General features: G+C 42.5%; 2 long non-coding RNA genes across 2 annotated transcripts in view; both read right to left on the bottom strand.

Moving 5' to 3' along the window:
- Positions 1-11,530: 11,530 nt before the first annotated feature.
- LOC148114320 (uncharacterized) overlaps positions 11,531-27,772 on the bottom strand; it is a 74,628-nt gene continuing 58,386 nt past the window's right edge. The window contains exon 2 of the long non-coding RNA XR_015733987.1: positions 11,531-15,481. This is a non-coding gene — a long non-coding RNA (uncharacterized LOC148114320). The remainder of the gene's footprint in view (positions 15,482-27,772) is intronic.
- On the bottom strand, positions 18,268-22,546 carry LOC148114321 (uncharacterized). The gene is made up of 2 exons (XR_015733988.1): positions 21,004-22,546; positions 18,268-20,358 (listed from the first exon to the last, which is right to left on the bottom strand). It is a non-coding gene; the product is annotated as an uncharacterized LOC148114321 (long non-coding RNA).

The raw sequence follows: 27,772 nt of genomic DNA, 5'->3' as shown, positions 1-27,772 counted from the left end.
GGCACCCTGAGGAGACCCTCTCTGTGGGAGCGAACTGGCGGGTGGGAGGCTATTGGTGGCAGAAGTCGGTCTCGAAGGTACCCGGGTCCCATGCCATGGAGCACTTTACAGGTGGTAACCAACACCTTGAATCGCACCCGGAATACCACTGGGAGCCAGTGCAGCTCACGCAGGAGGAGTGTTACGTGGGCACAATGAGTTGCCCCCATAACCACCCGCGCGGCTGCATTCTGGACCAGCTGGAGCCTCCGAGTGCTCTTCAAGGGGAGCCCCATGTGGAGAGCATTACAATAGTCCAGCCGGGAGGTGACAAGGGCATGAGTGACCGTGCGCAAGGCGTCCCGATCCAGAAAGGGCTGCAACTGGCGGATCAGGCGAACCTGATAAAAGGCTCCCTTGGCCACGGCCGTCATATGCTCTTCTAAAGACAGCCGTGCATCCAGGAGGACACCCAGATTGCGAGCCCTCTCTGTGGGGGGCAAGGATTCACCCCCAATAGTGAGCGATGGCACCTGCTGACTATATCGGGACGCTGGAAGCCACAGCCACGCAGTCTTGGAAGGGTTGAGTCTGAGCCTGTTCCTCCCCATCCAGACCCGCACAGGCTCCAGGCAGCGAGACATCACATCAAGGGCATCATTGGGGTGGTCTGGGATGGAGATGTACAGCTGAGTATCATCAGCATACAGATGACACTTCACCCCAAAACCACGGATGATCTCACCCAGCGGCTTCACATAAATGTTGAACAGAAGGGGCGAGAGGACCGACCCTTGCAGCACTCCCCATGCGAGACGCCTCGAGGTCGATCTCTGCCCCCCTGCCAACACAAACTGCGAGCAGTCAGAGAGGAAGGAGGAGAACCACCGCAGAATGATGCCCCCTATTCCTAACCCTCTCAACCGCTGCAGCATGATACCATGGTCGATGGTATCAAAAGCCGCTGAGAGATCTAATAGGACTAGGACAGAGGAACAACCCCTGTCCTGAGCCCTCCAGAGATCATCCACCAACGCGACCAATGCCGTTTCAGTGCTGTACCCCTGCCTGAAGCCCGACTGGTACGGGTCCAGATAGATAGCTTCATCCAGGTGCCGGGGAAGCTGTCGTGCCACCACGCTCTCAACAACCTTCACCACAAAACGAAGGTTGGAGACTGGATGGTAGTTGGCTAATTCAGCCGGGTCCAGGGAAGACTTCTTGAGGAGGGGCCTTACTACCGCCTCTTTCAAGGCAGCAGGAAAGGCACCCTCACTCAGAGAAGCACTTATAATTCTCTGGAGCCCGCTTCATGTAACCTCCCGGGAGGCCAGTACCAACCAGGAGGGACACGGGTCCAATAAACACGTGGCGGCACTAATCTTACCCAGAACCCTGTCCACATCCTCGGGAGCCACAGGATCAAACTCCTCCCAGATAATATTCTCAAGACCTACCCTCATCTCCTCCCCTGGACTCATCCAATCGGAGTCCAAGCCATCCCAAATCTGAGCGACTTTATCATGCAGGAATTGCACAAAATCCTCAGCACGACCCTGCAAGGGATCTTCCCGCACTCCCCCCCGAAGAAGGGAGTGGGTCACTCTAAACAGGGCGGCTGGGTGGTTCTCTGCAGATGCGATAAGAGTGGAAAAATGGTTAGATTTTGCCGCTTTTATCGCCACTAGGTAGGTCTTGATATAAGACCTCACCCGTGTCCGGTCGGAATCGGATTGACTAGTCCTCCAAATGCTCTCTAGGCATCTTTTCCGACGCTTCATCTCTCTCAGCTCCTCAGAGAACCAAGGAGCCAATTGAGATCGGCATCGGGTCAGAGGTCGCAAAGGCACGACGCGGTCCAAAGCTCCGGTGGCTGCACTCTCCCAGGCGGCCACCAGGTCTTCAGTCAAGTCGTGTGTCAGAGTCTCAGGAAACGGCCCAAGCTCTGTCAGGAACCTTTCAGGGTCCATCAGGCACCTGGGACGGAACCACTTGGTCAGTTCCGTCTCCCTGCGGCAAGGGAAAGCGGTAGGAAAGTCTAAGTGGAGGAGCGAATGATCTGTCCATGACAAGGGTTTGATGTCTAGGTTCCCTCTACCAAGATCATTCAACCACTGACCAGAGACAAAAATCAGGTCCAGAGTGTGTCCCCCTATGTGAGTTGGGCCTTGAACTAACTGGGTCAGGTCCATGGCCGTCATGGAAGCCATGAACTCCTGAGCCACCTCTGACGCCTCACCCGCAGACGGAAGGTTGAAATCCCCCATGACAATAAGTCTGGGGGTATCAACCGTCACCCCGGCAATGACGTCGAGTAGCTCGGGTAGGGTCACTGCCACGTGGCAGGGAGCCAGGTACGTAGTCAGCAAACCCATCTGCACCCCACGGCCCCACTTCACAAAAAGGGACTCACATCCGGCTATCTGAGGAACAGTGGTCTCCTTTGGACAAAGACTTTCCCTAATAATCACCGCCACTTCCCCACCCTTCCCCTGGGCCCTTGGCTGATGAAATGCACAGAAACCTGGTGGGCACATTTCCATGAGGGGGACCCGCCCTCTTGGCCCAGCCAGGTCTCCGTAATACCTGCCAGGTCCTCACCCCCCTCCAAAATAAGATCACAAATGAGGGGGGCTTTATTAACAACCGACCTGGCATTACATAACATCAGCCGCGGACCCTGGGCCTGAGATTCTGCACAACCCCGGACATGACTCGCGCATTGGGGGCCGGAGTGCATAATTGCTCGTAAACAGCATGTGCGCACCCCCAACACATGATATGGCCCCCTGCATCTGTCATACCTTCCCCTCCCACTCATTGTTTCAATTACCCTGTCCTTCCTATCGTCCCCCTGCTCCCCGGTTAAATTTCCTTTCACGACCCCTCTGTTGCAGCCAATCGACCCATCATCCCGCTCAGTCACTATCTGAACTCCTCCAGGTCCACTTTTACAACCCCCACCCTTCCTCCCAGGTCCCTTTAAAATTTTCATTAAAAATTTAGCTAAGAATCCAACAGAGTCCTAGGACAGAGGGTCTTTATATAAGTAGCAACCCGGAATCCCCTGCTCTCTCACAGCAGCGGAAGGAGTTGGTTTATACAGTCAGCAGGGAAAAACGTTTTTTTTTCGGCCACCCTCTCACAGTGGCCGGCCAGATGTCCAAGGCAAGAAATTTGATGGTATCTTCCCCTCTGGTAAAAGATGGTTCAAACAGCCAACTTCCCTCAGGGTCCACAAAATATTGTCCAAGTCCCCATCTGCCAGGAGTTTCGATGGAAATAATTCAGTTTGATTTAATATAATTTAAAGCGGGGTACAAATAAAGATGCCCAGTAGTTCCGTAGGAGGATAGATGTACATAAAAGGGAGAAGGGAGGGTGAGGGGGGGAGTAATTAGAACATCATCAAAATATGGCACTACCCTGGGAATTTTCTGCAGTAGTCTTTCCATCACACTCTGGAAAAGACACAGGACAACGCTAACGCCAAATTGTAAATGATTACATTTGAACACCCCTCTGTGCGTTACAATGGTTTGGGCCTCGGCAGTAGCGCCATCTATAGGCAGCTGCTGATACATCTGCGCGAGGTCCAATTTTGAGAAAATCCTTCCGGGGCCCAGGGAATGCAGAAGTGCTTGTCTATGGGTACTGGGTACACACTCTGCTGAAGTGCCTTTTTCAATGTGCATTTATAATCAGTGCAGATGTGCATAGAGCTCTCACTTATGACCGGAGGGGTTTCCCACTTAGTGTGGTCAACTGGCTCAAGTATGCCCTGCCAGATCAGTTTATCTAGCTTCTTGTCTATCCTGGTTTGAGTGCAAAAGGAACCCTCCAGGGCTTTAACCGAATTGGTGCTACCTTGGGGTCTAGACTAAACGAAATAGGAGTACCCACATACTTGCCAAGTTCTGGTTTAAACACATCCTGGAACTCCCGGATCAGCTCATTGGCCCACAAGCTGGCAATGGCGTTGATACGGTCACTCCCAATCAGAGGGACTCGAACTAGTCCAAGCCGAGCAGGTTTGGAAGGTTTTCTCTGATGACTGTTAGGGTCAGGTCACCCAGGAATTTGTTGAACTGGACTTTGAAGATTCTGCAGCTGATAACAGGGATCCAATTCCCCTGGTAGTCATTTAGATGCAAGTGTTGTCACTCTAGCTGGCTTTTTTGGATTTTTGGAATGGCAGCCTTCAATGACTGCCAGGAGATAATGGTTACTGATGACCCGGTGTCAATTTCCATGTCACAGGGCAACCCTTCAATTTATACAGTGACATGTAATATCTTCCTGCAGGGGGTGCTCGCCTGCCCTATTCTTGTTTGGCAGTTCGTTTCTGGTACTCTTGTGTTGACAGTTTTGCACCTTGGCTTCCATGATTCCCACTTAAAAAGTTTTGGGGCCTCTGATTTTGGCATGTCTGGGGCTGCACGATGACAGGTGGGCAGGTTTGCCTAGCAGACTCTTGCCAAATGCCCGTTTTTATCACAATGGCAACAGATGGCATCCCTCCAATGGCAGGATGCCCGAGGGTGCTGACCCCCACAGCTGGCACATGGTTGGCTTTTACTATCTTGCTTTGTGGGTCTCCTCCTTTTTGTGCGATAGACCTCATCCTTGCTGCTCTCGCTGCTTGCTCTTATGAATGGAGGTGGTTGGTTTTGTTGCTGCCAGAGCTGTAGCAAGTATGTGAAGGGACTCAGCTGCTCTGTTTGATGATTTGGTTGCCCTTGCTTTGTCCAGCGAGGGCTGCAGGTTGGCCTTGGCCAAGAGCCTCCGCTGAAATTGGAGGTCTTTGATGCCCCAAATTATTTGGTTAATTAAAATATCGTCCAAGTCCCTGAACTCACAGTGGGCAGTGGCTTTTCTTAGTGCAGCAACAAATTGATTGATAGATTGACCATTCTGCTGCATCCTGTGCCTAAATTCATAATGCCTCACTTTTTGGATGGTGCAGGAGCATAGTGGGTCTTTAGTGCATTTTGCAGCACTTGCCATGGTACGGATTGTACAGGAGTTGGTTCAGACAAGTATTCAGCAGTGTCAAATATGTTGTGCCCACAGTGGCTCAGGAACAGTGCTCTTTTCTGGTTGTCCGACAATCCGAGAAGGTTGTTCGCTTCCATGAAGCACTCAATTCTCCATTGAGGGTGGAGACAGCAGCCATGCTTGCTTGGGTAGTGACTCATACGATCAGATTAGAGGACTGAGCCTGTAAAAGTTGACAAGTCCTGCCTCTGTTGCCAGGGATCCCAGCTTTTGGCTCAGTCCTTCAGACTGGACAGTCGTGTGGTTTTCTGTCTCTGACAATTTTACTAATTTTCCTATTTCTCTTTTTCAGATGGTTGATATCAAGGTTTGACTCGGATTTCTCTTGGACTATTCTTTCGTGAGTGTGGCTAATTCTTTGTCCCTTTTTACCTCAGCAACCAGCGTTGCTGGGTTGCTGGGGGGTGGGGGTGAAAAGGAATTCTCTCTTCCACTTCTATATTAATTTTAAAAACCTTCCCCTGACTGAAGGGATCGTGGAGCTTCGCGCCCCCTTCCTTATTTGGTCAATCCTTTACCTCACCTTAAATATATTGTGGTAGCTGGAGGAGTGTTTGCACTCCCTACATTGTGTCCCTCTAGTCACAGAGCTTCACATTATAGCCTGGAAGCCATTTTGTCTCATTTACTGCTATTGAATTGTAAAAGAGATTTACCATCTCCAGCCTGTGTCTTGGCTTGCCTTATTATCTGATTGCCCTTTTCGCAGTGTTTCCACTTACTTAATTGATTTGAAGGCTCTGAGGCAGTTTTCGTTCTTGCGGAGCTTCGCACCCCTGTTTTTGATTGACAGGTGGCCATTTTGAGTAGGCATTCACCCGAAATCGCTGCGGAGCCTCGCACCCCCTTATTTGATTGACAGGTGGCCATTTTGGATAGCAATTTACTCAGAATAGCTGCTGAGCCCCTGTTGCCAGGGGATTTCAGCGTTAGAGTGTATTTTATTCATATCTGATTATTCGGTTTTGACCATTGGACTTCGTATTGGACTACTCTTCTTCTTACGGTAAGATTTGAACAAAAAATTTTACTTCAACCTGCCTCGATTAACAGCAGAGGCACATTGAAACTGGTCAGTTTCAAAGGTTAGTGGAGCTTTCCGCTCCCGGGGGTGATCCAAAGTCACCGGCTTAGCTGGTGAGATCCTAACAATTAAATAATGTTACCAGCTGTGGAGCTTTGCGCTTCCATATCGATTCTCCCAACAACTATAGCCATAAACTTTTCCATTTGAGGAGTTGTCTCACTCCCTGATTCTTGCCGCTTGTCGGCAGTTTTAACAAAGCACAGAGTTTTCCCTGCTATTTTAAACTGCCTCACAGCTGATTGAAGCTAATTAACATTTTTGCTACGAGGCTTGACTCTCTCTGGCTATCTCCGTTTATCAGAGCTTTTAGCAGAAGTTACTTTCCCCCTAATAGGCTGTTAAAGTGCTACTGCTGCTTAGCCTAACTGCCTCTCAGCTGATTGAATTTGGTGCTGGCTGTGAAGTGGAGTTTCGCACTCCCAAAGGCTTGCCACTTGTCGGCATTTTTTACAAACAGGCTTACTGCTTATTAATTGACTGAGACTAATTGTGTGTAGTCTCTCTACTCTGACAGTGCTTTGATTATTTGGCCAAATTAGACTGTTTAAGACAGATCTGCCTTCATTTGAGACTGAGCAGTGTTCAGTTTTTGCCAGTTATGCCAGCTTGAGCTCTTAGGTGACTGCTCGGCCGCCATTTTGTTTAAGGGCAAGGGCACCGTTTTTTTCTATCAAGCCTCCAATCCTTAGTTCTATGCCGGCTATAAGCATATTCTGCCCTTATAAACTAAGACTGCCACATCTGGCTACTGGAAATTGAGTATTGGATATATAATTTACATCTATAACACATTTATATTAATTTAAACTACTTTTAAATTTACATTACCCTATTACAGGGCTGATAAAATTTTAGGGGTGTCCTTTCAACCCTATTGATTAATTACGGCCAGACATGCCTAAGGCTCTAGCCAAGTCAAAACATGGCCATAGTGCCACAGTGCGTGAGCAGTCAGCGGCTTCTAAGATGGAAGCTTCCAAGCATACACAAGGGGAAGGAGTAGCAATTAAGCCTTGTTCTGAGGCTCCTCCTAAGTGCAAGGAGAAGCTACTAAGAAAACCTATTGTCAAAGACAAAGGCACTGGTTCTGCCCCATTGGCTATAACCGTTGGGTCTCCAGGAGAATGTAGACATGCCTCCTCTCTGACCCCGGATCAGATGTCAATGCAAGATTTCCCACTATTAGTTGAGTCATCTGATTTATGGGGATCTCCTCCTCCTGTTCGGAGTAACAATAATGTGGAGTCTAGCGCTTCCACCCTTACGGTGGCACAGTTTGTGGATAGCTAGCTCTGACAGCTTTCAGAGTTAGAGTGTTTTCTTTCATACCTGATTCTTCGGAATTGACCTTGGATGTCGTACTTGGCTATTCTTTTGTTTGCTGGACATTCTGTGAACCTTTTTACCTCAGGAAGCCTCAGATTACAATTCTGAGGTCTCGTTGAAGCCATTCTGCCATTCCATCCTTTCATCGAACTGATAAGTTTCTGTACGTTGGTGGAGCTTTCCGCTCCCGTGAGTGGCTCAAAATCACCGGCTTTGCCGGTGGAGCCCTGCGTTTTAAACAGTGGCTTCTCTTTGCAGAGTCTTGCATCCCCATGGTCTTTGGGCAGCCATTTTGTCACTGCCAGCCACATAACTGTTAGTGGAGTTTTTTGCACTCCCTGCCTCTCGCCGCTTGTCGGCCTTTCACCCAGTGGCGGCTTTTCTCCAGCAGACTCAATAGAGCCACTTCTCAGCTGTTTGAGACTAGCTGCCGGGTTCTGAGTGGAGTCTTTGCGCTCCCTGACTATCACCGTTTGTCGGTTCTTTTCCTCCAGGCTCTGATTCTTTCCTGCGGAAATGAACAGAGCTCTGCCCACTGTCACTATTAACCGCTTCTCAGCTGATTGACCTTGCCGCCGGCTTCAAAGTGGAGTTTTTGCGCTCCCTGTGGTTTGCCACTTGTGGCCACATCACAAGGGCTTGGTGAACTGTAAAATCGCCCTGATTTATTCCTAATCAACTCTTTGACTTCTCTTACCGGTCCGCATCTCAGCTGTTTGACATTGCTGATCTGCTCAGTAACGGAGCTTGGTGATCCCTGAGTTGGCAGCTTTGGCTACCATTTTGTTTAGGGGTGAGGCGACACGTTGAGCTTCTCTCAGGCCTCCAGTCTTTCTGACTGTGCCTGCTACCCTGGCCTAATCTTGCCTTCAGCCCTTTTGGCAGCCATTGCTGCACCTTACAGGCTTGGGGTTAATTGCCTTCTCCTTTCTCTGTTGGTGCCTCACATATTTATCATAGGCTGCATCTAGAATTTGACATTCCCCTGATACAGGACTGCCTTGCTTAACACAGAATCTATTTTCTACTCCTTGGGTGTTATACGGCCTATCATGCCTAAGGTTCTGGCCAAGTCAAAACATGGCCACAAGGCCACAGTAAGGAAGCAGTCAGTTGCTTCCAAGCATAAAGATGCCAAGCACACGCAAGGGGATGGAGTATCCATTAAACCTCAGTCTAAGTTTTCTGCTAGACGCAAGGAAAAGCTTCTACGGAAGCCTGTAGTCAAGGCCAAGGACAGTGGTTCTACATCATCTACAACAGCCAGGGTTTCTCCAGGGGAACGTAGACGTGACTCCTCTCCGACCCCAGATCAATGTTGCTGCAAGACTTCCTGGTGTCAGTTGAGTCAGCTGACTTATTGGGATCTCCCCCATCTGTGGGGTGTCAATGCTGTGGAGTCTAGCACTCCAGCTGGGTTGGTGGTTCATCCACCTGTATCTTATGCTCTGGTCTGAGCCTCTATGGAGGCCAGCCCAGCCCGAGACCATGTTTCTACCCCTTTACGTCCAGAGGACATTCAATGTATGATAGCAGCAATGGTGCAATGATCCCTGTCGGCTCATCCTTTTTCGACTGCCAGACCGATTACAGTGTATTTGGTCCATTCGGACTATTTGGCTTCGCGCAGATGGTGGCGGTCTCCAGCCATTTCTAGGGGCTGCCTTTTCTTTGAACCACAGTGGCTGGTCGAGTCATCATTAAACATCAACTGGCTTGAGTTACATGCAGTTTATTTAGCCCTTCGAGCCTTTCAACATCTAGTGTCCGGATCTCACGTCTTAGTTCTTACAGATAATGTGACGGCAAAGGCGCACATTAATCGCCAAGGGGGCACCAGGTCCAGAGCCCTTATGTGGGAGGCCAAGGGATTGGGTCTCTGGGCGGCGCGCTGGCTGGCTTCTTTGAGGGCAGAACACATATCAGGGGAATTGAATGTACGCGCAGACTGGTTAAGCCGACAACTAATTGATCACGCAGAGTGGCGTCTGAATCCTCGTTTGTTCCAGGTCCTGTCATCCCGGTTTGGCACTCCAGTGGTCGATTTGTTCGCATCGCCAATGAACTCCCAACTTTCACGATTTTTCACGAGATTTCCAGCACACCAGGCGGAGGCTGTGGATGCTCTGCGCTCCCGTTGGCCCCACGGGTTGCTTTATGCATTCCCCCCGATTCCCCTCATCCCGAGGGTTCTGCAGAAACTCATACAGGAACAAGCGGAGTTGCTCCTTCTAGCTCCACACTGGCCGTGAAGGTCGTGGTTCGCCGACTTTCTGCAGTTGTTGGTGTCTCCCCCCCTGGAGACTTCCCTGCCCTGTGGACTGCCTATCTCAAGGGGCGATACTGCACCCAGATCCCCAGTGGTTGCAACTGACCATTTGGAGATTGAGTGGGACGCGCTGCTGTGAGACAATCTCCCTGCCACGGTCATAAAGACCATCCAGGCATCTAGGCGCCCATCCATGGACCGTATTTACTCAGCCACTTGGCAGGCATTTTCTACTTGATGTATCCTACACAGCGTTGCTCCCATCTGGGCCTCGATAGTTCATGTTCTCATGTTTTTGCAGGATGGCCTAGATGAGGGTCTCTCTCCCAATACTCTCCGATGACAGGTGGCAGCTCTCACTTCGGTCCTAACCTACGGCTCCCTTCCTTCGTTGTCACAGGATCCTTTGATTCGCCGCTTCCTCAGAGGAGCCTCTAATTTATGCCCACTGGTGTTACATAGGTACCCCACTTGGGACCTTTCTATTGTTTTGACTTCTCTCACAGGTGCACCGTACGAGCCGTTGAAGTCTACCAGCCGGCGGCTTCTGTCTTGCAAAGTGGCCTACCTAGTGGCGATTACGACAGCTAGGAGGATTTCGGAAATCGCAGCACTATCGATGAGAAGCGACTTATGTGTCTTCCATGCGGACCGTGTGGTCCTAAGGCTAGATCCTACCTTTGTCCCTAAAATTAACTCTGTGTTTCACCATTCACAGGAACTTATCCTTCCAGACTTTTGTCCTCACCCAACCATTTTGTCAGACAAGAAGTGGCACACGTTGGAAGTCCGGAGGGCTCTCTGGATATACCTCAACAGAACAGCAGCGATCCGTCATTCAGAGTCCTTGTTTGTCTCCTTCCTTCCTGTCTTCGTAGGTTCTAAGGTATCCTCTTCTACCATCGGTCGCTGGATTCACCAGACGATTGCTACGGCCTATGAGCTTTGCTCTTCTCCTGTACCGGCAAGGTTGATGGAGCATTCAACATGCAGCGCGGCAACATCCGCAGCCTGGGCCATGCAAGCTTCCTTAGTGGACATTTGCAGGGCAGCAACCTGGACTTCTCCTTCCCCTTTTGTTAAGCATTTTAAGTTGGACAGGTTTGCCTCACAGGAGGCATCTTTTGGACGTAGTGTGTTACAAGGGGTTCTTGCGGGAGGAGAGTCGTTGGCCCTCAGGACTGAGCCCTCCCTTGCCTTACACTGTGAACTTGGGTATGTCCCAAGCATGGCTGCTGTCTCCACGCTCAATGGAGAAGGGGTGTTGGTCCTACCTGACACGTTCCTTCTCGTTGGGTGGAGACAGCAGCCATCCCCACCCATTTTCAGTCTGGGTCTTTGGGGTATTGTTTTTTTCTCTTTCTGGTACTCTTCACGAATGTTTCTGCCACATGATGAGCCTGTTTCCTTCCGTCTTCACCAAAAGCTGGGATCCCTGGCAACAGAGGCGGGACTTGTCAAATTTTACAGGCTCAGTCCTCCAATCTGATCGTATGAGTCACTACCCAAGCAAGCATGGTTGCTGTCTCCACCCAACAAGAAGGAGCGTGTCAGGTAGGACCAATGTCTCATCTCATCATATAAGTGCCCCATTTTTCCTTCACTGGGTCGAACAGTGTAGGCGGGTGGAACACAGACATGCTTGCCGCAATTCCGCATGTTTGAATTTGGCACGCAAGACGGCTGCCGTTCATTCTTTGCCGCCGGGCTGGATTGTCTCATTGTCAGCTCTTTTTGGTCTTAGTGATTCTTCAGTATCCCACCTTTGTCGCCAGTATTGGATAGATGGATTGAAGAGACTGGAGACAAGCTTCAGACAACAGCTCTTTATTCAGCAACTATTTACAATCCAGCAGCTAGCCTCTCTGATAGCCAGCCCTTTTATAGGGAGCTGTCAGGGAAACCAGCCAATCACATTTAAACATTCTTCCTGCCTAAACAGCGGACCATAGGGAAAACTATCCTGTCAATATCTAACAACTTCCAAGTTTCTTGTATGTCAAAAATCCAAATGCAATTCTAAAGAAATTTCAAACTGTGCATCATAGATACAAAACAGAAAATACAATAATAAGTCTACCTCTTCGTTGTCAGAAAGAGAAAACCTGCCAGAAGACAATGTTGCAGTTCTCTCTCTGGTAAGCCTATGCAACCTTTTAGGGACTAGAAGCTTGGCTTTTTAATTATGAATAACTAGGGAAACAGATGCCATAATGACTCAAGTGTAATAACATTTTAATGTCACCAAAATCATATACAGTATATTCTTGTGACAGCACCCAGATCAGGGCATTTCCTGCTATGACAAATCAAGTAGTTTCATCCTGGTAAATAGTAAAAACTGCACTGTTTCTTCAGCTCTTTGATAAAATGTTAATTTTTAAAATTTATTTTAAAGAAGATTCTATATTTACTTTTATTTGGTTGAGATTTGTTATTTTTACTATCATCATTTATACTTGTACTTAATTTGGGACATTTATTTGACTGAATCAAATCAAAATGATCACAAGAACTCTAAGATTACAGTTGGAACTCTAAACTAGAAATTGGAAACAGTGGTGGGTTGCTACTGGTTCGCCCCGGATCAGGCAAACTGGTAGTGGCGGTGGTGGGAGGCTCTGCCCACCCGCCCAGATGCTTCCGTCCATGTGCAGAGGCAGTGCGCATGTGTGTGAGCGAGCGTGCACCCACAAGCTAACCAGTAGTGACGGGTTTTGAAACCCACTCCTGATTAGAAACCTAGAAGAAAAAAGTTCAAATAAGAATTTGTACATTGAGAGAATAAGCAAATAAATATTCTGGGGCATATTAATATTTCAATGAAAAAATCAAGAAAACTATAAATTCATAAAATCCTTGTCCTCGTTTTCTATATATTAATTCTGAAAGTAATGGGAAATAAAGAATTTGAACTGAAACTCTTATTACAGGAAGACCAACACAATTTGGAAATTCTAGCTGAAACCTAATGGGATGATTTGCATAATTGCAACACAGCAACTGAAGGATTGGAAGAATGGGTGAAAACCCAGATGATTTGAGAAATATATCTTAAAAAACATTAAAAAGGAGGACTCTGTAAGCTTCAAACCTACCAGTCTGATATCAGTAGCTTAGAATGTTCTTAAACAGATCAAATAGCTATTAATCCACATTTATCCAGAAATCAAGTCAGAAACGAAGTCTTGACAAAGATGAAAGGTTCTTCTCTTCAATAGATAGAATAGCAATAGCACATACTTATATACCACTTTATAATGCCTTACAACCTCTCTGAGTGGTTTACAGAGTCAGCATATTGCCCTCCAACAATCTGGATCTTCATTTTACTGACCTCAGAAGAATGGAAGACTGATTCAACCTAGAGCCAGTCAGGATTGAACTCCAGACTGTGGGCAGAGTTTTTCTGAACTACTGCATTCTAAGCACCACCAGGGTTTAATCGGAATACCGTGGACATAATATATTTGGACTTCTCCAAATGGCCTCTTATTTAGGAAGCTGGTTAAATAGGTGGCACACATTACTATTTCATAAACTATAGTCAGGGTGCTCATCTATGGTTTCTTATAAACAGTAACGAAGAAACAGAACTGTAATGACACAAGATTCTGTTTTCTGTCTAAATGTTTTTAACATTTTAATTAATTACCTAGATAAAGTAATTGAAGATATACAATTACTTTTATGTAATTGCATAAAAATGGGCATTAAAAATTGCAGATTAAAATTTCAGTGACACAAAATGGGCAAGATACTATCTACTATTCTTAGACAAAGAAAATGAAGTTCAAAATAATTTTGATAGTTTAAAGAAGTGGACTGAAGATAACAATTAAATTTAATAGAGACCAATTAGAAGAGTTCATGGAATTGTCAGAACTGATTATGATTTAGAAATGTGGCATAGCTACAAATGGAATTCAGTCTATATCAATATATATGAACAGTTTCAATAATTTTGAAACTATGGAAAGTAAAGTAGTCATTCCATATGATGCTGCATTGCTCAGACCCTACTTCAAGTATTTTTTGGTACCTGGAATTCTGAAGTGAAACATTGCATGGTATATGGAATAATAAATTTAAATTGTAGGAAGGCAGATTCCAGTTGAATGTTAGAAAAAGCTTACCTAATGACAAGAGCAGACTGACAATGGAACTGTGACCAAAGTAACTGATGGATGTACTCAATTAGGAACTAAACAATTAATTGAAGTGGGGCATAGTTATATTTGGATTACTGCACTGCACAAAGGTTGTATTTGATGGATGAAATGACTTCTTGCAGCTCTCTGATTCTAGGTTTCATAGTACTCTATAAAAATAAGTTTTATACAATTTGTTTCATTCTTTTAGAAGATTTGACTATTTTCTTTTACAGTAATTTGTTTTCTGCATTTAATGAAATAATGATTCATATGAAGATCTATACTCTTGATCAACAGATACTAAATTTATTCAAGAATCTTTGTCATTATTTTTTGTTGTTGTAATCTGGCATATGTAAAAATGTCCTGATGGGGACAAGGATCTATGTAAAGGTAAACTAGAACTCACAGAAGTTCAATCTACAGCTGTTTTGTACTTAAACTCTTAAGAGCAAATCTTGCGTTATATTGGCTTGGAAATATTTTTTTAAAAAAACATAATTTTGCCACTATCATATTTGATATTGTTTTCAATATCTCTATAGTTTAAATAATAATACTTTAGAGATCTGCTTCACTTATGCCTTTTAAAAAATAATAAAAAGCTTCAGTTATGCAAGCATATAGCAATGGACTCAAAATCTCTTGTGACAGAGATCACTTTGGAAATTTAGGGAATATTAGCATTCAGAAAAAAGGACTGCCCTTAGAAGGCATATCATTGCCAAATGACTGTCATTGTGAGTGAGTTCTGTCACAAAATTCCTGTTTACAAGAAAAAGATTGAAGATATTACCTATTTCCCCCATGGAAAGCCTTCATATTTTTTTCTAGGTGAACATTGTTCCAAACAAAATCCTGAGCTCCAACCTCCCTTTATGATTATTTTTTAAATAATGGGGTATGGGCATGAAAACCCAGATGCATTTTTGGCAATGAAGATGGTGCTCTAGTTTGTATAACAGCAGTCCCTTTATTTCTAATTAAAAGAATATTTTGAAATATTACGTGGGACAGAAAACCTATTAAGTTAAAAGTACCTAATATAGGACTAGAGATTTATTAAAATATACACATGCAGAGCTTTATGGGAATGACATTGAAGTCTGCTAGCAAATATTGGTACTCCAAAAGTTAACTATAATTCCCATAATCCCAGCTGTTATGAATGGCACTGATGGGAGGTGATCCAAAAATAATTGGAAATCATTCCAACCCTGAGCTAGACTTTCATTTTAAGTTGCAGATCTCAATATCTCAATTAAAGAGTACTTTATTTATATATTTATTTGCCTGTGATTAGAAACCTAATCTTTAAAATCTGATAATTTAAAAGTGATCATCACATGAAGGAAATGAATACAGTATTGCTGATGAAAGGCTCTCAGAAGCAAAGTGAGTCTCTTGGTTTTTAGGACCTAGGATTCAGATGACATTCACTCTTCATCCTACTGACCAGCTGAGTATCTAGATCCATCTTTTGCAATTTGGTGTCCTTTTACAAACTTGTGAGAATGCAACATGTGAACCACTGTTTGGAATTCTGGACACCATATTTTTGAGTCATCTGGAAGGCTCTATCCTGGGGAAGGCATATTTGTACAAGAACTAGGAGGAAGCAAAATGCATTAGTCAGTTTGGGGCAAATGCAGAATAATAAAAAAGTCTTATCTTTTATTTGATTTCCTTAAGCATTTTTAGGCTGTACCATTAATAACATTAAAGAGGAGATGGACAATAAAGATACAGGAGGAAAGTATATTTTGAGAAAAGGTCCTCTTTCAGTGTCTTCCACCACTTAGTTCAATTCTTTGTGTACACATCCTTTTATTCAGAATCTTTATTGCTGTTTGCCAAAAGGGGAGGTAGGGAGGCAATGCATTGAAGAATGTGAACAAAGGAGAAACTAGCTTTTTCAAGCTGCCTCTCTGTGTGCACCAGGTATTGCTCATAACACCACAGCTTTCTGCCTTCATATTTTTCAAGTCCTTTCCTTGATGTAACCCAATACTTCCCTTGCAAATAAAGGAAGTTGCCTGACAAATTGTATACTTCCCCCACTCTGGTGGGGCCACTCAATGACTTTATTTTTATAAAGAGAAGAACGAAAAGTTTATAATAGGATCGGTTTTGTTTGCAATTTGTTTCTAATAGATGCCAATAAGCCAGTTAACTAGGCTCCAGTTAATGGAAATTTTATTGTTTTTCCCCTAGTGTGCATATGACCTTTCCTTAGAAGATCATGTGTTTCTTGAAAACATGTATCTGCTGCTTCACATCAGTCCTTCTTTCTGTATGACCATTGACTTTCCTGAACCTTTATTCCAAGTCATTGCTTGCCAATTTGGTGGGGGCAGGAGGGGGACTTTGATTGGCCTGTCAGAAGCAAATTTAGAGCAACATTCAGCTTTTTGTTTCCTGTGTATTTCTCCAAATATAATATCTCCCCAAAGAAATCAATGATGCTACTCAACTAAAGAGCATGGTAACATCTCCAGAGCAGTAAATTAATGGTATTTCTTGGATAGATGGTTAGAGATTTCATAATAAAAAATGGATAAAAGATTACATATCACACAGAGCGAAACTTTTAATAACTCAACATGACTTTACTTAATGGGTTTTATTCATTTTAATCATTATAGTGTCAATAATGATTATAGCCTTATTAGATTCTAGTGATTGAGGAGCCCGTTTATGAGATATTGAAAATCTTCAGTCACATCAGTGTGCAGGCTCTGTTGATCTGAGTGCAACTTCATCTGGAAGAAGATGGCTTGTCAGAAGGTTTTCAATTAATATTTTTAGAGAATGGTTTCTGTCTCCGGTGACCTAGGTCACAGATGACTTAAAGATTCTACCACATCAGCTTCTTTAAACAGAAGACTAGTTTAGCAGCAAAGATAAATCAGATGAGAAAAAAAAAAAGCACAGGATTTTTTTTATAGTAAGGAGCTCTCTGAGAAAAAATTAAAATCAAAATATTCTGCTTTCTGTACCATTGATAACATAATTATTTGGTTTTGCTTAATCTCTGTACTTCTAAAATGAATATCATTAATCATTTCACATGTAAAATTCTACATGTATTATCTCTCTCCGTCATTTACACAGTAATTATTTTCTGAATTTATCTGCATAAGATATTTGAGAATCTATGTAGTATCATGGTTAAAATGTTGCACCATATATGGGAAGTCCATATAGAAATTCCTGTTCATGTAAAAAATACACCAGTCATTAGAGAATCTTTAACCAAGCAGTGACATGGATTAGATTTCTTACAAGCTACAACCTAAAATAATCACAGAAGCTAAGTAGGATTGATCTTGATTTGAATGGAGAATCATTGGAAATTCTGGGTTTGTTGGCTAGGCATTAAAGACAGTAGCAGCAAACAACTTCTACATCATAGTGAGGAAAATGATATGGATGCTGTCCTCAAAAGTCTAGCTTAAGTTCATGTAGTCTTTATTCTTTGAACTGTGAGTGTAAGAATTTGGAGATCAGAAAATAATGCCCACTCTTCCAAGTCCTTTATAGGAAAAGCAAAAAGTGAACATTGCTAAGAATACATACAGTGTGTAAATCTGAGTCATGCTGAAAATATTTTCTTGACTAGGAGGCACACCCAGCCAGCATCTTACGTTATTCCCGTCTAGTTCTCATTATTATTTTTATTATTAAATTGCATTTATATGCTTCATTGCACCCACTGACTTGACTGGTTTGACTCTCTGATAAGAAGTAAGAAAATCTTGTCTAACTGAGATACTTTGGCAACAGCTTGCAAGATCTATACTGGAGGATACTACAGCCTCCCTTTGTAAATTTGACTGCCTTGTACCTTTTAAGTTTCAATATCAAGAAAGCAATTGTCAATAATTTTTCTTCCTATGGCAGATTTTGAAGGATAATTATATCTGATGTTTACTTGAGTTCAGAGGCTAGTTAGGAATATGGATCTAAGGCAGCAATTGCCCCTCTAAATTAATTTAAATTTAAAACATATTTGCTATAAGATCTCTGAATAATCTTTATTATTACTTTATTTGCTTTCTTGCTTGCTTACTTACTAAAAAACATAACCTATCCTTTTCCTAAGACTCTGAATGGCTTACATGCAATACATATAGTCAAAATCCCCTAACATAAATAATAAAACAGTACTGAAATATCAGAAGACATTGTCAAAACATAATAAAAACAGTGACATAAAATCATTCTTTTTCTCTTGCACAAATATTTTCCTAAAGGAAGAAAGTAAATCAGGGATGTCTACTTACATTTCCTTCTTTTTACCAAGAATACAACTTTTGTAAAGATTTAAGTATACCCAGTTCAGTACAAACTACTTGTGAGAAGCCTCTTAATCTGACACACAGCAAAAAAGATGACTTTTGGACTACTTCTTTTATTGCAATTTAACACACATTTTACTGTTTTCACTTATAAAAATACTACAGTTTAGAGACAGTGGCTCCTTCTTGCATCCATGTATAAAATGTATGAGAGACTTCCAGAAAGCAAACACCAAAGTAAAAATATGTGATTTAATCATACACAAACAATATTTGTGAAATTTGCACTGCAGTTTTATTTTAGTTTCGATATAGTGGTTTCATTATGTTGGGATTGAACTATGATATCACAGTACAATCAACATATTATTGTATATTATGATGAGAACTGCCTCAATCAAATTAATCCTAACTTTCAAGGATTGTACAAAGAATAGAACCAGAGAGCAAAAGTGACTGTCAATTTATCAATTTAAGCACATTCAAAGACATTCTTGGAAATAAATGTTGTTGATGTAAATGTTCTATCATCTTTGAGGGGAGGACATGAAAACTTGCTAAAGGAATTACCTCTTTCTTGGGCAAAGAGAGCATTTGGGAATTGCTTAAGGACTAGTAGGGAAGTCTGGTGATGTGGAATCTTAGATCTTTCATTTCTATAGATCTAGATTGAATAGTCTTTTCTTAGTTTTAGACCTGACTTCTCCAAAACCCAGTATAAATGAATTGTGAATTGAGATACTTTAGTGAAGCAAATCAGAAGTAAATTGCTCCTTCCAATAAGTATACTTTGGTCCTTCCTTGAAATGGTGGATTCACATGCAGCTTCATCAAGCCAAAGCCAAGCTCTAACTAGAGAAATGAATCAGCTGCTTAGCATAGTCTCGTGAATCTTGATTGAACTGTTTCCAATACAGATATGTCCTTATAAGCACAAAAATTGCAAGCCTTAAGACTTCATGTTTGACTGGTTTAATTGCTGCTGGAATACAGTGATACTCTACTTTGATAGCTTGTAATTCTGATTATTGCATTATGAACATTCACAACCATGTTGTAAGCTTGATGTTTTCAAGAAATAGAAGAATGGAAATAAATGCCAGTAAAACCCTTAACTTGCTCAACTTGATTTTTAAGTTGAATAGACTTTGATATGATATTTAGAAAATACAACCACTTTCATTTGAATGATCAATTTCTATTTTTTCATCACAACAGTATACATCAATGCATATAGAGCTTGGTAAAATCAAATTTGGGATACTAGTAAGTATCTCTACTAGTAAGTTACTCTACTTAGTAAGTAGAGTAGAGTAGAGTAGAGTAGAGTAGAGTAGAGTAGAGTAGAATAGAATAGAATAGAATAGAATAGAATAGAATAGAATAGAATAGAATAGAATATTTGGCCAAGTGTGATTAAATATACAGGGAATTTGTCTCCAGTCCAGAAGCTCTCAGTGTACATGAAAAGCAACGGAGTAATAATAATCATAACAATAATATCAATAAGAGGGGGTAGTAAACAAGGTAAGGAGAATAATAATAATAATACTACAGCCATGTAACGTGGGTAAATACACAGCTGGTCCTTAACTTACAACAGTTCTTTTAGTGGCCATCCAAAGTTATAACAGCACTGAAAAAATAGAGCTATGGTTGTTTTTCACTCTTATAACCATTGCAGCATCCCTATGGTAATGTGATCAAAATTCAGATGCTTGGCAATAGATTCATATTGATGATGGTTGCAGCATCCTGGAGTCATATGATCACCTTTTGTGATTTTCTATTAGAAAAGTCAATGGGTTGATTGGCAGATTCATTTAATAATCATGTTAGTAACATAACACTTTCACTTAACACTTGTGGCAAGAAAGGTTGTAAAACGTGGCAAAATTCACTTACTTGTTTCACTTAGCAACATAAATTTTGGCCTCAGTTGTGGTTGTAAGTCAAGAACTACCTGTGCTTAGGCATAAAACAGTATTGTGAGAATTAGGTATTTAGTAGAGTGATGGCACAAGAAAAAAAAAACTGTTCCTGTGTAGTAGTGGTGCCCTGAGGGGACGAGTTGAAGCAGTTGGTGTCCTCCTTCTGACTCATGCAATGCACAAGTCTTCTATGGAAGGCAGGCTGGTTGCAGCTGTTTTTTCTTCAGTCCTAACTTTGGAGTCTGTTCCTGTCCTGCTTGGTGGCAGATAAGTAAGCAAGATCATTAGGAGTACATTTCAGAGAACTTGCCAAAGTCAGAGAGTAGTAGTCACAACTGAAAAACCAGTTGTGCAGTTAGTAGCATAGATTTAAAACAATAAAGAGACCAAAATAATCTATACTTGACTCCTTTAAGAGTAGAGAGAATATGCATTTCAAGATGTCTTAGTGTTTTTGTGCACAAAATCACATGCTGTAATGTGGCCATTTTTGCCACCAAATTTTGATGATGTGATGTCAGGCTGTTTTGGATTGTGAATAGGATTCTGAACAATAAGCTATGGCAGGGGTGGGCAAATGTGGCCCTTTTACAACCTGTGGACTTCAACTCCCAGAATTCCTGATACAGCCAAGCTGTCTCAGGAATTCTGGGAGTTGAAGTCCACAGGTTGTAAAAGGAGTACAACATGTAGTCTACTGCTTATGAGTTGCTATCCCTCCCCTGACTGAATGCCTTATGGTAGTATACAAGTATCTAGAATAATAATCATATTTAGAATGTAGTTGCATTACTTAAAGGCAGATCTAGATATGCAAAACCTTTGGCAGACACTTCAGACAGGAAACTTGGTAATAATGAAGATGTGTCATGAAGGCAAAGTATTTTTTCCAACTCACATAGAAAGTGAATTTCTTCTCTTGTTCTGAGGAAAGTACATGCCTGAAAGCAAGCAAACTCAGCCACCTGCTTGCATAATCCAGCAATTGATTTTAATCATGCAATTTCCCTCACAATATTTCTGAAAGTCCAAAGAGTTGTGATAGCCTGTGAAAGCATCAGTGGGGAATTAAAGGGACAATTAGCAACACACACTTGTCAGCTATTGGTAAAACCAGTTGTCAGCTATCCATCCATCCATCAATCAGAATAGAGCTGGAAGGGACCTTGGAAGACTTCTAGTCCAACCTCCTGTTCAAGCAGAAGACCCATTTCAGAGAGGTAGCTGTCCAGTTTTTTCTTTAAAACTTCCAGAGATGAAGCACTTATGACTATTAGTTGCTACTACCAACTATTATATGGTGTTCTTTAGCTTTTTAAGGATTTATAGTTGTTTTAGAGCATACCACTAGGTTCATCACTACAAACCAGGTTTCCATCAGGTGCCTGGAAAGTTTCAAAACTCATTGAAAGTTCAAAAGACCAGCCATTGTCATGTTCTTATTTACTTACAGGGCAGAGAAAAGGATTCTAATTTAACTTTATCCTGATATCTGATAGAACTTCATCATCACTAGGATGTGTCTCTATTTAAACATCCCTTTCCTGTGTAATCTAATGGCATGATTCTCACTTTTTTCTAGGAAGAGACTGCATTTTGTTTTACATAATTTTAAATGAACACATAAAGGCAAAGGTTTCCTCTGTCCAGTTGTGTCTCACCCTAGGGGGTGGTGCTCATCTCTGTTTCTTAACTGAGAGTGCCAGTGTTGTCCACAGACACTTACATGGTCATGTGGCCACTATTTGCTGAGGCACACAGAATGCTGTTATCTTTCCACCGAAATGGTACTCATTTACATACTTACATTTACATGCTTTCCAACTGCTAGATAGCAGAAGCTATGGCAAGTAATGGGAACTTACCCCATTGACTGGCGCTCAAGTCTTGAAGCTGAGATGGCTGACAAACTCAGTGTCTCTAATCACTGAGTCATCATGTCCCTTTAAAACAGTGGACTCCAACCTGTTGTATGTCCATTCAAGTTGTCTTTAGCAATTCCAGTTTTAAAGCAATGTTTTCTCTTTTATTCTAACACATCTTTTGCAGTGTTTGTGGAGATTCTCAATCATTCATGTCATAAATGTCTCAAACGTGCTTTTCAAAAGGCAACTGGACTGCTTTTTCTTGAGGAAGAAGAACAAAGTGTTTTGTTTCTCATCCAAGAAACTTCATCAGTTGTGATGGTATTGGTAGGGGAGTGGGGAAGAGGGATGGAGAATAACTACTGTGTTTCCTTGAAAATACGACCTACCCCCCAAAATAAGCCCTAATTGACCCCGCCCACTCCAGAGTGCAGGGGGTGGGTGAGGTGCATATGCAAAAATTAAGCTAGAGTGGGCTTGGGGGGATGGAGCTTCCCTATGTATCAGGACTCGCACCCCTGATACCTGCTTTGCCTTGCTGGCCAACTTCTTCTGTGGCCGCTTGCCGCTGCTTGCGCACATTTCCCCCGGCCTCCATTTCACTGTCAAAGGCCTTCCAGAAAGCCCTCTGTAGCCGATAACAGAGCTTTGGATCAATCCGAAGCTCTTTTATTGACTACAGATCCTTCTGGAAAGCCCTCTGCAGCTGATAACAGAGCTCTAGATCGATCCGGAACTCTGTTATCGTCTGCAGAGGGCTTTCCGGAAGGGCCTCTGATGGCAAAACAGTGTCAGCCCTGGAGGCCATCTTTTTCTTTGGATCTTCAGGGATACCACCCTTAGTGCTGTGGGGAAACGGGAGGGGGTTTACATGGAGTTGGTGGATATATATAGCCGTAACAACATTCTTTTCTCTGGGAGTCAAGGATGTTCAACCTCTACCTGGAGAGGTGTGACTGGGGGATCATCTCCAGTTGGGACAGTATATTGATTGAACCATGTAATGGACATGTGGGTGCAAGGGAAGGGACTTTGACTTTCTTTCTGGTGGGGAAAACCAGGGGGCTTTCAGATTTGGCTTTTCCCAGATGTGCCAATATGACATCTCTAATAAAATGGAACTTTGAGGAACTGCTGGCCTTGGAGATTTCATTGGTGTTACTTGGAACCCTGACAAACAGAGGTCAGGGGGCAATGCACTCATCAATCCAGACCTTGTTTCCTGGCTGCAGAAGGCTTTCCAGAAGGCCTCTGACAGCAAAACAGGGGCTGGGAGTGACATGCGCGAGTGGCAGCAAGCAGACACAGAAGAAGTGGGATGGCAGCAGGCCACTGCTGGGCAGGCCTGTTGGTGCCACCACTGCAAGGTGAGTCAGTGTAAGACACCCCCCCCTTCCACCCTGAAAATAAGACCTGGACCAGGTCTTATTTTTTGGGAAACACAGTACTGCCAGTTGATACTGGGGTGTGTAGGAGGATGGAAGGATAGATTCTGGCCAGATTGGGGTGGGGAGGGAAGGATTGTGTTTCTTTGCAGTCATCTGGTCCATTAGCACTCTCTATAAAAGCTCTTGAGGCCACTTGGGGTTTATCTTTGTCCTCAGGGTGTGGAATCTTTTTGTCACTGCTGCAAGAGCTGCATGAGATAGGTGAGCGTGTTATCCCTCTCCCTCTGTTGAAAGAGAGCTGCCCAGTGTTAATATAAATGGCCTCTTTTAGCTTCTTTCAAACCTATGATCCTCTCTATCTAAAATTTGGTCTTTGCTGTCAGCAAAAGAGTGACCTTTCTCTTTCAAATGCAGATAGACGGCTGAATCTTGTCCTAATGGGTTCAATCTCCTTTGTTGTGCCATGAGCTTGTGAAGTGGTTTTGTTTCACCAATGCACATGCACATGAAAAACATTGTATTACAGACTCATATCCGTGCTTTGATTCCAGTGCTATTTATCGCACTGGAATAGTAGTGTAAATAAGAACAAGGGTTGGTCCTGACTCTGCACATGGTTTGCGGTTAAGGGTGTTCTTTTTTTAGCCAAGGCAGTGTGCACTAACTCTAATCATGGCCTTTTTGGGTCCCCTGTTTGCGAGATAAGCTAGTACTGAATTCCCATTAAAGCATACCTTATTCTTTCTGGATTGAAATTGGTCAAGTTTTCCAAACGTGGCTGCACTTCCCCAGCATTTTCTGGGGAGGAACACAGGAAGATGTACTTCATCTGCCTCTGCACGGCTGCATCATTGGTGTTGATGAACTACAACTCCCAGCATCCTTCACTGGCCAGCTGTAGTTACAGTAGCCACATCTGAAAAAGTGGTGTTTCTTAATTCTGAAAGAAGAGAACAGGGGCAGCTACCATGTGGAGGAGATTTCCCTGGTTTCAAAACTTTTGGACAGCCATTTGTCTAACATAGTTGAAGGTCTCCTTCTTGAGCAGACGCTTGGACTAGATGACCTTTAAGTGCCCTTCCAATTCCATTATTCTTTCAAATCTTTAATGTCTCACTGCATTGTATTACATATATCACATTACTCAGTTTTTGTCTGGGTGTTTTATCCTTGGGGTTGATTAGCTTCTGCCTTAATGTATTCTTGGGTTTAAAGTGTACGTATATGTTTTGTTAGTTGAAAATTCTCCTGAGCTTTTCAGATATTCCTGCAATGTATAGAATGATAACATTGCTATCTTTGTTGTTCTCTTCTTTTTCTGTAATGGAAGAGCTCCTGCTGAATCTTTTTCTGGATTTGATGAAGGCCCAGTTAGGATAACCACAAGTTCTGAGGGATTCCTTGATGTGTTTTAGTTATTTTTCTTTTTCCTCTTTGCCGGTAGGCAAATTTTCAGCCCAGTGGTATAGGGTTCCGATCATTCCCATTTTGTGCTCCAATGTGTGGTGAGAATCAAAATGTAAATACTGAAATATTTTATTACTATTCTTTTGCAGTGGAAGTGATGTACTCTCTTTACCAAGGATTGATTATTTGGTCAAAGGTTAGGATTTATCTATTTTCCATTGCCATTTTAGGATAGAGCAGGCTTCCCCCTTTTGTCTGGTAACTGGGCACTGCCCTCCCTGACCATTTTAGTTTGGAGTGCAAATTGCCTGACTTTTCTGAAATTCTAGCCGAGTCTTATAGGACTTCCCTATAGAGAAAGGATTAGTGCTCTCTTTTGAACAGTGTATCCAAAATATGTGTTTAATTAACAACACTATTTTTTTTTTTGACGAAGCACTAATCTTGTATGCAAAGCCTTGATTGAGAGACAGGTGTGTGGCCAGTTCTGTCATAAATTAGCACATGACTGATTTTTTAAAACTGCTTCTGCTGATGAGGTTTTGAGTAGTTATACTTTTTAATTTTCTTTGCTACGGTAATGGGCCATTTTGCACATTCTATATTGGTTTGGGATGCAGCCGGCAAATCGGCCCAGTTTCATTAAGGAGATCTATTTATGGCTGTGTTCCCAACAGCAAGGGACTCACCATGGGAGGAGAAATGAAGCTAGGGGACTCACCAATCACTTTCTTGAACTTGTTCTGAAAAAACCTGTAAGGACGCAGCAGCATCTCCGCTATTATTGAGTCAGAAAAACACATTTTTTATGAGTGCACTTTTCTGCCAGAACAAGGACTGGTAGAATGCAGTATATAGATTGATATTCAGGCAGAATTGGAGAAGAGAAAATTGTATATAACTGAGTTGCAAAACTCCAAATGACTAATAGATACCAGCAAATTATCTCCGTGTTGCCCTTAAATTGTTAGTGGCATAATAGTTAAGGCATCAACTAGAAGAAGATTAGGTTTGGGGTTCTAGTCTTGTGTTCTTCATGAAGCCAGCCAGGGGAGCTTGGGCCAGTCAGTTATGCTTAGCCCTAGGAAGAAGGCAATGCCAAACTATTTCTGAAAATTTTTTCCAAGCAACTGCAAAATTTTACTGTATCTAAACAGATCAAAATTTATAAATAGATGGCCGGATGCTATTAGTTCTGTTAAAAATGAATATCCTAGTTTTCTTCTTTCAGAATTCCTTATATAAACAAAGCTATCTCCTTCATTATTGGTCTTCCTGATAAAATCTCCAACTGTGTGTAAATTTTCATCAGCTTTATGGGTGAGAAACTAGGCTTATTTACTTAAGGGCTATACTGTATTCATTCAGCCTATAGTTGCCCTTCCGTCTTATGCACGAATTCAGCTTAAAAAGCAAATTTGGTGTAAATGGCTTCTGCAGAACTTCAAAGTGACAGTCAAGATGAGAGCAGGTTTTAAGCAAGGAAATGACATATCTGAGCAGTGATCAGTTTTGCTCTCTAGGCAAGCCTATTTACAACCACTTTCCATTTTAAATATAGTAATAAAATACCAGGCTAGCAAGCCTCCTGATAAGGCTAAAAGCAATACATCCAAATCCAATCTAAATTTGACATTGCCTAGAACAAGAATTCACATTGATAAGTTAGGACTCATTTACAGTGCAATAAATGGGTGGGTAGCTATAATATGGGTATTAAACTTGTAAAATATATTGATGGCAAGCAAGGGCTAAATAAATAATTTACTGTGAATAGATTGGAAATCTTTACATGGTACTTAATTGACCATTCATGCTCCTGTGTTCTTGATGGGTTTCCATTTTGTATTTTCTTATAATTCTCTCTCTCTCCCTTTCTCTCTCTCCTCCCTCCCTCCCTCCCTCCCTCCCTCCCTCCCTCTCTCTCTCTCTCTCTCTCTCTCTCTGTGTGTGTGTGTGTGTGTGTGTGTATACTGGAGCTCAGTTTTCCTGTGTGCATTTCATTTACAACACTGATTAACTCCCTTTCTAACTTGTCCATCAATTACATTCTTCCAGACATGCCTGTTTAGAATAATTGACTGTCTTTCCTGCATATGAAGCAACTCCTTTCATTTCTGAATTCATCTTGAAAGTGATGTGACTGTTCTTTGTGAATGTTTCTGGGTCAGAAAATTATTGGCATCATAAAAAACAATGTTTCTATTTTAATCATGGCTAGTTGTATAACCCACAATACCTGGAGTTATACATTATTTTAAGCTATAAACCATGGTCACTAATCAAAATGGATAGGTTCATGCAACATGCTATTCTCAAAAAAGACAAGTCTGGTACTGGTTAAGGTACCAGGAGACTATCAGTTCTAGTCCATTTAGACAAGAAGCCACCTGGTTGACCTTGGTTAGATACTCTTTTTCAGTTGTAGAAATAATATTAATAATAACTTTATTGTCATTGTACGTATATACACAGTATACCCATACAACGAAATTCACTTAACACCCAAAGGCCAGGTCCAACACACATAACAATCCCCAAACACACTCCCACCCACCACAATTCCCCACCCCTAAACCAGCCAAACATCCACACAACAGACCAAGTAATGCTGTCCAACAGCTCACTGATGGTGAACCTTTAGTTCATTGTTGAGTGCAATTATAGCACTGGGATAAAAACTATTCAGAAAATGTGTGGTCCGAGTTTTAATTGTTTTGTGTCTTCTGCCAGAAGGCAACAGTCCATAAAGATTGTAAGCAGGATGGGAAGAGTCTCTGAGAATGTTATGCAACTTCCTCAAACAGCGAGATCCGAAGCAGACAATTGCAAATTATTTCCAAAGTCATGCCAAAAAAATCATCAGGAGTCAAGGCTGACTTAAATAATAAAATAAAAGTAAAGTAAAGTAAAATAAAGTATTCCCACCATTATTCAATGTATTCCCATACATTGAATAATGTATTCAAACTACATTATGAATCAGTCAATGTTTTCCTGTCTAGAC

The sequence above is a fragment of the Pantherophis guttatus genome, chromosome 4, assembly GCF_059756535.1.
Source record: "Pantherophis guttatus breed Tessera chromosome 4, ASM5975653v1, whole genome shotgun sequence".
NCBI lineage: Eukaryota > Metazoa > Chordata > Lepidosauria > Squamata > Colubridae > Pantherophis > Pantherophis guttatus.
The sequence above is the reverse complement of the archived record's forward strand: the minus strand, read 5'-3'. Positions and strand labels throughout refer to the sequence as shown.